Source organism: Saccopteryx bilineata, chromosome 5, assembly GCF_036850765.1.
Source record: "Saccopteryx bilineata isolate mSacBil1 chromosome 5, mSacBil1_pri_phased_curated, whole genome shotgun sequence".
In the NCBI taxonomy this organism is placed as follows: Eukaryota; Metazoa; Chordata; class Mammalia; order Chiroptera; family Emballonuridae; genus Saccopteryx; species Saccopteryx bilineata.
In genome coordinates, this window is record NC_089494.1 from 154,425,517 (window position 1) to 154,436,974 (window position 11,458).

An 11,458-nucleotide genomic window follows, 5' to 3' on the forward strand; every position below is an offset into this window, starting at 1 on the left:
ACCTCGTGTGCACATTGGGAATAACAGCTCAGATCAGTTCACCTGGAAAAATAGATCAGTTGTGTGTTGTGAATTATCTATCAATGTTGAAGGCAAGGCTAACTTAAGTAAACTATTATAACTTGTAAATATAAGGAATTACTAGTTACTGCTTGCTCCTTTTTTCAACGTTCATTGTAGTGAAAGCAAGAGATACACTCATTATCATTTCCATCCTATGAAGTTGGCTGAAACTTGCTCCATAGCACATACAATAAAGGTCTCTGTTACATGTGCTTTCCTGCTGACATCTCGTGTGCATCTTGGGAATCACGCCTCAGTACAGGTCCAAAGGAATATTTGGTTAGAGAGCATTCTCTATAAATGTTGATTCCAATTTGCCATTTCTGTCAAGTTTTTGTGTATTTTTAGTGGTTTGTTTTCTGAAAATCTCTCGGTTCATCTTGTTTTTCTTTTTTCCTTCCAGCCATGCTTTCATAAAGCCTTTGAAAGTGCCCATCATATACCAAGCAGGGTTCTAGGAACTCATGTCCCTGCACTCAATGACTTCCCATTCTACTCTTTAAAATTTTGTCTTTTGAAGTTCTTTTATATAAATCTACTTTGTGTATTGTAAAATAGGTTGTGCTTTGATTTGACAAGTATGTTGAATTTTAACTGCTTTTTTATTTTAAAAAATGTATATTTATTGCAGAAGTCAAGAAAAATGATCTCAAAAGCAACAATAACAAATTTTCATACAGATATATCTACTGTTAATATTAAGACATTTTCTTTCCATATTCTTTGTGTACCTATTATATTTCTCTATGTATATATACTCAGCTACATTGGGTGTGTGTACATCTGTGTGCATAGATGTGCATCGCACATGAGCATATCTCTCTGTGTTTACAGTGTCTCTCATTTGTGGATATCTGTGTATATATGCAAATGATTATTTATTAATTCATTTGGGAAACACTTATTGGATTTCAATTATGAGCCAGGCACTGTGATCGACACTTGTTGCCTATAGTGAATGAGACAGACTCACTTTCTGTCTTTATGAATACTACACTCTCATGTGGTAGACAGAAAGAAAAAAATATACATAAATAAAATAATCATAAGTTTAATAAGCACTGAATTTGGAAGTGCAATATTTTTGGTGTCAGTTATGATTTATTGTGGTGAGGTTCAGTGTATCAGTTTCTCAGAAGGCTGAGCGGAGACATAAGTCTCAGTTTTTTAGCAATGCATTTTCACAGATGTAAAACTGAGAAAATATAGAAGTTATGAAGCAAAGACCCAGGGAGGTGTTCTGTGAACAAAATAACCCAGCTTGAATGTGGTGACCAATGCTCAGAGAAATTCTGATGTCCAAGGCTTAGGAGGTCTCTCAGTCTGGACTGCTGCCACGGCACAAGAGAAAGTGCATGTTAGGAAAGGGGTCACTTTGTGCTAAAGAATTAGAAATAGTGATTATGCACCTGTATTTAAAGAGCAAAGTAAAGTCTTCTGGTGTTGTCACCACAGCAGACTAGATAATCATTTTATATTTAATTACCTCTGATTTTTTCTAGAAAATTTTTCTCCCGAAAGACAATGGCTTGCTCTCACCAGAAAGCTCAGTAGTAAAAGCATCACACCCATATGCTAATGTCATAGGTTTGCTCCTGGGTCAAGGCACATACAGTAACAGTTGATGTTTCTGACTGTCTGTATTTTCCCCACTTTATCCTGCATCTGACATGAATAAATAAATTAAAGAAAAAATGACAATGGCTTTTTTGTTGTTGTTTTTGCAGCTTATACTGCGTAGAATAATGAAATATATTTTTCAAAATCTCACCCCAAGAGGAAATAAATGGTAAGGTCTTAAAGTCCCAAATTTCCCCCTGTATAAGAAGCCTCCTTGTATAAGATGCACCTTAATTTTGGGGCACAGATTTTGAGAAAATGATAACAAATGTGAATAAATGGGAAATGCAAGTAAAAAATACTACAACCACCGTATAAGATGCACCCAGTTTTCTAACCCCACATTTTTCAAAAAATATGAGTCTTATACATGGGGAAATATGGTATACACCCTCCAAATGTCTCTGTGAACATTTCTTTTTTTCCTTTTTTTTTTTTTTACGGAGACAAGGAGAGAGTCAGAGAGAGATAGATAGGGACAGACAGACAGAAATGGGCAGAGTTTTAATTGTGGGCCATGTCACAGATCAATCAACAGTTCTTTGTTGTGAGCATTACGTGTTCACTGACTCCTGTCTCATATGTGCCTTGACAAGGGGGCTACAGCTGAATGAGTGACCACTAGCTCGAGTCAGCGACCTTGGGCACAAGCTGCTGAGCTTTAGCAAACCACATGAGCCCACGCTCAAGCTGGCGCCCTTGGGATCTCAAGCCTGGGTCCTCCGCATACCAGTCAAATGCTCTAACCACTGCGCAAATCGCATGCTCAGTCTATGAACATTTTTTTTTACTTTCTCTGGATTTTATTTAGTATCCTGGTTCTTAATATAGTTAGAAAGGCTGTGTATATTAAGGTTTTCTTGCTGTAAAATATATTCATCACTACATTTCTTCAATAGGTTTTCTTATGTAGTTTTTATTTCCAATAATTTTGAGGTATTTTGCAACTTGAATTGTGATTTTTTTGGGGGGGGTTATTTAGGAATAATTTCCTTACCGTCAAAAAAGGGATTTTTAGTTAATTTCTATTACTGTTTACTATATTAAGTGTAATGACAACAAGAAACATGCTTTATATAATTTCTAAGGTTAGAGGTAGTGAAAACTTGCTTGAAAGAACATACAGGATTATCTGTGGTAAATGTTTTCCAAGTGTGGTTTCCTGCCTCACAAATTTTTATACAGATATATCTATAGTTAATACTAGGACATTTTCTTTTTATATTCTTTGTGTACTTATTTTATTTCTCTATGTATATATACTCAGGTACATTGGGTGTGTGTACATCTGTGTGCATAGATGTGCATTGCACATGAGCATATCTCTCTGTGTCCACAGTGTCTGTTATTTGTGGATATCTGTGTATGTATGCAAATGACTATGTATTCATTCATTCAGGAAACATTTATTGTATTTCTATTATGTGCCAGGCACTATGCTTGACATTGGTTGACTATAGTGAATATGTCAGACTCACTTCATGTCTTTATAAATACTACACTGTCATGGCATAAACAGAAAAAAAAATATACATAAATAAAATAACCATAAATTAAACGAGCACTGAATTTGTTAGTGCAATATCTTTGGTGTCAGTTATGACTTGTTGAGGCAAGTTTCAGTATATCAGTTTCTCAGAAAGCAGAGCTGAGCTTGGTTTTTCAGCAATGCATGTTCTCAGATATAAAACTGAGAAAATATAGAAGTTACGAAACAAAGACCCTGGGTGGTATTCTGTGAGCAAAAGAACCTAGCTTGTATGAGGTGACCAATGCTCAGATAAATTTGATGTCCAAAGCATAAGAAGTCTCTCAGTCTGGACTGCTACCATGGCACAAGAGAAAGTGCATGTTAGGAAAGGGGTCACTTTGTGCTAAGCAATTAGAAATACTGATTATGCCCCTGAATTTCAAGAGCAAAAAAAGTCTTCTAGTGTTGTCACTACAGCAGACTAGATAATCATTTTATTATTTAATTACCTCTGGTTTTCTCTAGTAAGTTTTTTCCCCAAAAGACAATGGCTTGCTCTCACCAGATAGCTCAGTAGTTAAAGCAAAACACCCATACGCTAATGTCATAGGTTTGTTCCTGGGTCAAGGCACATACAGAAACAGATTGATGTTTCTGACTATCTGTCTGTCTTTTTCCCCCTTTATCTTGCCTCTAAAATAAATAAATAAATAAACGAAAAAATGACAATGGTTTTTTTGTTGTTGTTTTTGCAGCTTAAATTGCATTGAAGAATTAATTATGTTTTTCAAAATTTCACTGCAATAGGAAATAAATGGTCAGGTTGTAAAGTACCATATTTCCCCATGTATAAGAAGCCTCCCTGTGTAAGATGCACCTTAATTTTGGGGTACAAATTGTATGAAAATGATAACAAATGCCAATAAATGGGAAATGCAAGTAAAAAAATTCTACAACCACTGTATAAGACACACCAAGACTTCTAACTCCACATTTTTCAAAAGATATGAGTCTTATACATGGGGAAATATGGTATACACTCTCCAAATGTCTCTGTGAACATTTCGATTTTCTTTTTCTTTTTTTTTTACAGAGACAGGGAGAGAGTCAGAGAGAGGGATAGATAGGGGACAGATAGACAGAAATGGAGAAAGTGTTTATAATGTGCTAGGACACAGATCAATCATCAGTTTTTCTTTGTGACCCCTGAGCTTTTCATTGACTCCTGTCTCATATGATCCTTGACCAGGAGGCTACAGCTGGTCCAGTGACTGCTTGCTCACGCCAGCGACCTTGGGCTCAAGATGGTGAGCTTTGTTCAAACCACAGGAGCCCTCGCTCAAGCTGGTGCCCTTGGGATCTCAAACCTGGGTCCTGCACATTCCAGTTAAATTCTTTAACCCCTGCTTCATTGCCTGTTCAGGCTGTGAATATTTTTTTCTTTTACTTTCTCTGGATTTTATTTAGTATCCTGTTTCTTAGTATGTATGGAAAGGCGGTGTATTTTAAGGTTTTCTTTCCCTAAAATATATTCCTCACTACATTTTTTCATAGGTTTTCTTATGTATTCTTTATTTCCATTAATTGTAAAGTATTTTGTAACTGGAATTGTGATTTTAAGGGGAGGGTTTTTTAGGAGTGAATTTCCTTACCTTCAAAATAGGGATTTTTTGTTAATTTCTATTACTGTTTACTATATTATGTGTAATGACAACAGAAAACATGCTTTATATCATTTTTTACATTAGAGGTAGTTGAAACTTGCTTGAAAGAACATACAAAAAGATCTGTGGGAAATGTTTTCCAAGTGCGCTTCCCTGCTGCCACCTTGTGTGCTCCTTGGGAATAACAGCTCAGAGCAGATCACCTGGAAAAATACAGCAGTTGGGTGTTGTGCGTTATCTATCAATGTTGAATCCAAGGCTATCCAGAAGATACTTTTATAACTTGTAAATATAAAAGAGTTCTAGTTACTGTTTGCTACCTGTTTCAACGTTAACTGTAGTGAAAGCAAGAGATATACTTGATATCATTTCAATCCTCTGAAGTTGGCTGGAAATTGCTCCATACCACATACAATAATGGTCTCTGTTACATGTGCTTCTCTGCTGCCACCTCGTTTGCATCTTGGGAATCACGGTTCAATACAAGTCTAAAGGAAAGTTTTGGTATATAAGATTGTCTACAACCGTTCATTCCAATTAACTGGTTCTGTGAAGTTTTTATGTATCCTTAGTGGTTTGTTTTTTGGAAATCTACCATTTCATTTTGTTTTTCTTCTTTCTTTTAGCCATGCTTTCATAAAGCCTTTGAAAGTGCCTGTCATATACCAGGCACTGTGCTCAGAACTCATTTCCCTGCACTCAGTAACTTCCCATTCTACTATTTTTACATCTGTCTTTTTAACTACTGTCATTTAAATCTACTAAATGTATTCTAAAATATGATGTGCTTTGATTTGACATGTATATTGAATTTAAACAGATTTTATTATATAAATGGTATTCTTATTGCAGAAGTGGAAAAAACTGATAAGAAAAACAAAACAACAAATTTTCATACATAGATATCAGCTGTTAACTTTATGCCATTTTCTCTTTATATTCTTTGTGTACCAATTATATTTCTCTATGTATATGTACTCATGCACATTGGGTGCATGTACCCAAAGTGTGCATAGATGTGCATTGCACATATGAGCATACCTCTCTGTTTCAATAGTGTCTGTCCTTTGTGGATATCTGTGTACGTATGCAAATGACTATTCACTTTTTCAGTAAAAACTTATTGTATTTTTTTATATGCCAGGCACTGTGCTCGACACTGGTTGCCTATAGTGAATGAGACAGACTCACTTTCTGTCTTTATGCATATTACCCTGTCATGGAGTAGACAGAGGAAGGAAAAATATACATAAAAAAATTAAAGTTGTGACAAACACTGGATTTGGTAGTGCAATACCTATGGTCCCAGTTGTGATTGATCGTGGCAAGGTTAAGTATATCAGTTTCTCAGAAGGCAGACCTGAGACATAAGTCTCAGTTCTTCACCAATCCTTGATATCAGCTATAAAACTGAGAAAATTTACAAGTGATGAAACAATGAACCTGGGAGGTGTTCTGTGACCAAAAGTACCTAACTTGTAAGTGCTGACCCAGGCTCAGATAAATTCTGAAAACCAAAGCTTAGGAGGTTTCTCAGTCTGGACTGCTGCCACGGCACAAGAAAAATTGCATGTTAGGAAAGGTATCAATGTGTGCTCTACAATCAGAAATACTGTTTATCACTGTTTATGCCCTTGACTATCACGAGCATAGAAAAGTCTTCTGTTACTGTCACCTCAGCAAACTAGATTATTATTTTATTTTTTAATATGCCTCAGGTTTTCTCTAGTAATTTTGTCCCCCTAGAGAGAATGGTTTGCTTACACCAAAGAGTTCAGTAGTTAGAGCATCTCACCCATATAGTAATGTCATAGGTTTGGTCCTGTTTCAAGGCACATAGAGAAACAGATTGATGTTTCTGACTATCTGTCTGTTCCCCCCCCCACTTCCTTCCTCTACCATTAATAATTAAATAAAAGAAAGAATGACAATGGCTTTTTTTGTTGTTTTTGCAGCTTATATTGCATAGAGGAATGAATTATGTTTTTAAAATCTCACCACAAGAAAAAATAGGTAGTAGAGTTGTAAAGTACCATATTTCCCCATGCATAACCTGTCTCCCTGTAGAAGACACACCTTTCATTTTTGGGCACATAATTTGAGGAAATGATAACAAATGCGAAGAAACAGGAAATGCAAGTAAAAAATACTACAACCACTGTATAAGACGCACCCTGTTTTCAAACCGCACATTTTTCAAAAAAGATGAGTCTTAAATGAGGGGTAATATGATATACACCCACCTGAATGTCTCTGTGAACATTAGATTTCTTTCTTTCTTTCTTTTTTTTCAGAGACAGGGAGAGAGTCAGAGAGAGGGATAGATAGGGACACACAGACAGGAACGTAAAGAGTTTTTTTTTATTATGTGCCAGGTCACAGATCAATCATCAGTTATTTGTTGTGTCAACTTAGTTGTTCCTTGACTGCTTTCTCATTGTGCCTTGACCAGGGAACTACAGCTACCGAGTGACCTCTTGCTTGAGTAGTGAGCCCATTGGGCTAAAGCTGGTGAGCTTTGCTCAAACCAGATAATCCCACGCTAAAGCTGGTGACCTTGGGATTTCAAATCTGGGTCCTTCGCATTCCAGTCAAATGCTCTATCCACTGTGCCACTGCCTGCTCAGGCTGTGACAAGTTTTTTCTTTTACTTTCTCTGGATTTTGTTTAGTATCCTGTTTCATAGTATTGGTGGAAAGGCTTTGTATTTTAAGGGTTTTTTTGCACTAAAATATATTCATCACAACATTTTTCCATAGGTTTTCTTATGTAGTTTTTCTTTCCATTAAGTTTAAAGTATTTTGTAACTTGAATTTTGATTTTGAGCGGGGGTTATTTAGGACTGAATTTCTTAACTTAAAAAGGAAGGGTTTTTCAGTTAGCTTTTAGTTCTGATTTCTATAGTACGTGTAATGACAACAAGAAACATGCTTTATATGATTTCAAAGGTTTGAGGTAGTTGAAACTTGCTTGAAAGAATATACAGGATTGCCTGTGGAAAATGTTTTCCAAATATGCTTCTCTGCTGCCACCTCGTGTTCAACTTGGGAATAACAGCTCAGAGCAGTTCACCTGAAAAATACAAAAGTTGGGTGCTGTGCATTATCTATCAATGTTGAAACCAAGACTATTTAGAAGATAATTTATAACTTGTAAATATAAGGAATTTCTAGTTACTGTTTGCTACTTGTTTCAACGTTAACTCTAGTGAAAGCAATAGACATACCTGATATAATTTCAATCCTCTGAAGTTTGCTGAAACTTACTGCATAGCACATACAATAATGGTTGCTCTTACATGTGCTTCTCTGCTGCCACCTCGTGTGCATCTTGGGAATCACGCCTTAGTACAGATCCAAAGGTTAGGAATGGTAGTGAGGATTGTCTAAAAATGTTGATTCCAAATTGCCGTTTCTGTAAATCTTTTGTGTATTCTTAGTGATTTGATTTCTGGGAATTTATCAGTTCATCTTGTTTTTTTTTCTTTCCTTCCAGCAATGCTTTCATAAGATCTTTCAATGTCCCTATCATATACTAGGCACTGTGCTAGGAACTACATGAGTAGTTGCTGCACTAAATGTCTTCCCATTCTACTATTTTTACTTCTGTCTTTTGAACTCCTTTATTTAAATCTTCTTAATGTATTGTAAAATAGGATGTGCTTTGATTTGACGAGTACATTCAATTTAACTATGTTTTTTTATTTTATTATATTTATTTTTTTGTATTTTTCTGAAGCTGGAAACGGGGAGAGACAGTCAGACAGACTCCCGCATGAAGCCGACTGGGATCCACCTGGAATCCCTCCAGGGGCGATTGTCTGCCCACCGGGGGTGATGCTCTGTTCCTCTGGGGCGTCGCTCTGCCATGACCAGAGCCACTCGAGCGCCTGGGGCAGAGGCCAAGGAGCCATCACCTTATCCTGGGCCATATATGCTCCAATGGAGCCTTGGCTGTGGGAGGGGAAGAGAGAAACAGAGAGGAAGAAGGGGAGTGGAGAAGCAAATGGGCGCTTATCCTACATGCCCTGGCCAGGAATCAAACCCGGTTCCTTTGCATGCTAGGACGACGTTCTACCGCCGAGCCAACCTGGCCAGGGCCTAACTACTTTTTTATTATAAAAACTGTATTCTTATTGCAAGTGCAAAAAAAATTATAAAGAAAGGAAACAACAAATTTTCATACAGAGATATCTACTGTTAATATTATGACATTATCTTTCCATATTCTTAGTGTACCTATTATATTTCTCTATCTACACATTCTAAGGTACATTGGGTGTGCATACATCTGTGTGCATAGATATGCATTGCACATGAGCATATCTCTCTGTGTCCACAGTGTCTATCATTTGTGGATACCTGTGTATGCATGCAAATTACTATTTATACTTTCATTCATTAAAAAGTTATTGTATTTCTATTATGTGCCAGGCACTGTGCTCGACACTGGTTGCCTATAGTGAAAGAGACAGAATAACTTTCTGTCTCTATGAATAATAGACTGTCATGCTGCAAACAAAGGAAAGAAAAATATACATAAATAAAATAATTATAAGTTGTGACAAGCACTGGATATGGTAGTGCAATGTCTTGTTCCCAGGTTTCATTGATCGAGGCGACGTTCAGTATATCAGTTTCTCGAAAGGCAGAGCTGAGACATAAGTCTCACTTCTTCAGCAATGCATGTTCTCAGCTATAAAACTGAGAAAATTCTCAAGTGGTGAAATAAAGTCCCTGGGAGGTTTTGTGTTACCAAAAGAACCTGGCTTGTAAGTGGTGAACCAGGCTCAGATAAATTCTGATGTGCAAAGCTTAGGAGGTCTCTCAGTCTGGACTGTTGCAATAGCACAAGAGAAAAGTGCGTGTTAGGAAAGAAGTCACACCGTGGTAAACAATCAGAAATATTTTTTATGCCCCTGACTGTCAGGAGCAAAGAACAGTCTTATGGTGTTGTCAAAACAGCAGCCTAGATTATTATTTTCCTTTTTAATTACCTCAGGATTCTTTAGTAATTATTTCCCCCTAAAGACAATGGCTTGCTATTACCAAAGAGCTGAGTAGATAGAGCATCACATCCATTCACTAATGTCATAGGTTTGGATCTGGGTCTAGGCACATAGAGAAACACATTGATGGTTCTGACTATCTGTCTGTCTGTTTTCTCCCCTCTTCCTCCCACTAACATTAAAAAGTAAATGAAAAAAAAATGACAATGGCTTTTTGTTGTTGTTGTTTTTGCAGCTTAAATTGCTTAGAGGAATGAATTATATTTTCCAAAATCTTACCCCAAAATGAAATAAGTGGTAAGATTGTAAAGTACCATATTTCCTCATGTAAAGTAGCCTCCCTGTATAAGAAGCACCTTAATTATGGGGCACAAAATTTGAGAAAATGATAACCAATGCAAAGAAACAGGAAATGCAAGTAAAAATTCAAAAACCACTGTATAAGACGCACCCAGTTTTCAAATCCAACATTTTTAAACTGATGAGTTTTATAAATAGAAAAATATGGATAGAACTTCCAAATGTCTCTGTGAACATTTCTTTCTTTCTATTATTTTTCTTTTTTACAGAGACATAGAGACAGTCAGAGAGAGGGATAGATAGGGACATACAGACAGAAATGGAGAAAATTTTTTATTATGTGCCATGTCACAGATCAATCATCAGTTTTTCGTTGGGACACCTTAGTTGTTCATTGACTGCTCTCTCATATGTGCCTTGACCAGGGGGCTACAGCTGAACAAGTGACCCCTTGCTCGAGCCAGCGACCTTGGGCTCAGCTGTTGAGCTTTGCTAAAACAAGATGAGCCCACACTCAAGCTGGCGAACTAGGTATCTCAAAACTGGGTACTGCGCATTCCAGTCAAATGCTCTACACACTGTGCCACTGCCTTGTCACTCTGTGAACATTTTTTTTTACATTCCCTGGATTTTATTTAGTATCCTGGTTCTTAGTATGGGTGGAAAGACCATGTATTTTAAGGATTTTTTCCCCTAAAATATATTCATCACTACAATTTTCCATAGATTTTTTATGTAGTCTTTATTTTCATTAATTTTAAAGTATTTTGTAACTTGAATTGTGAGTTTGAGGGGGGGGTTATTTAGGATTGAATTTCTTAACTTAAAAAAGAAAGGGTTTAGGCCCTGGCCAGTTGGCTCAGTAGTAGAGCATAGGCCTGGCATGCAAAAGTCCTGGGTTTGATTCCCGGCCAGGGAACACATGAGAAGCACCCATATGCTTATCCACCCCTTCTCCTCTCCTTTCTCTCTGTCTCTCTCTTCCCCTCCCGCAGGCGAGCTCCACTGGAGCAACGATGGCCCGGTTGCAGTGGATGTCTCCTTGGCTTCTGCCCCAGGCGCTAGTGTGGCTCTGGTTGCAACAGAATGACGCCACGGAGGGGCAGAGCATCGCCCCCTGGTGGGCAGAGAGTCTCCCCCGGATGGGCATGCCGGGTGGATCCCGGTTGGGTGCCTGCGGCAGTTTGTCTGACTCTCTCTCCCCATTTCCAGCTGCAGAAAAAAAAATATATATATAATATAAAAAAGAGAAAAAAATAAAAAAGAAAGGGTTTTTTAGTTATTTCTATGAATGATTACTAGAGTAAGTATAATGACAACAAGAAACATGCT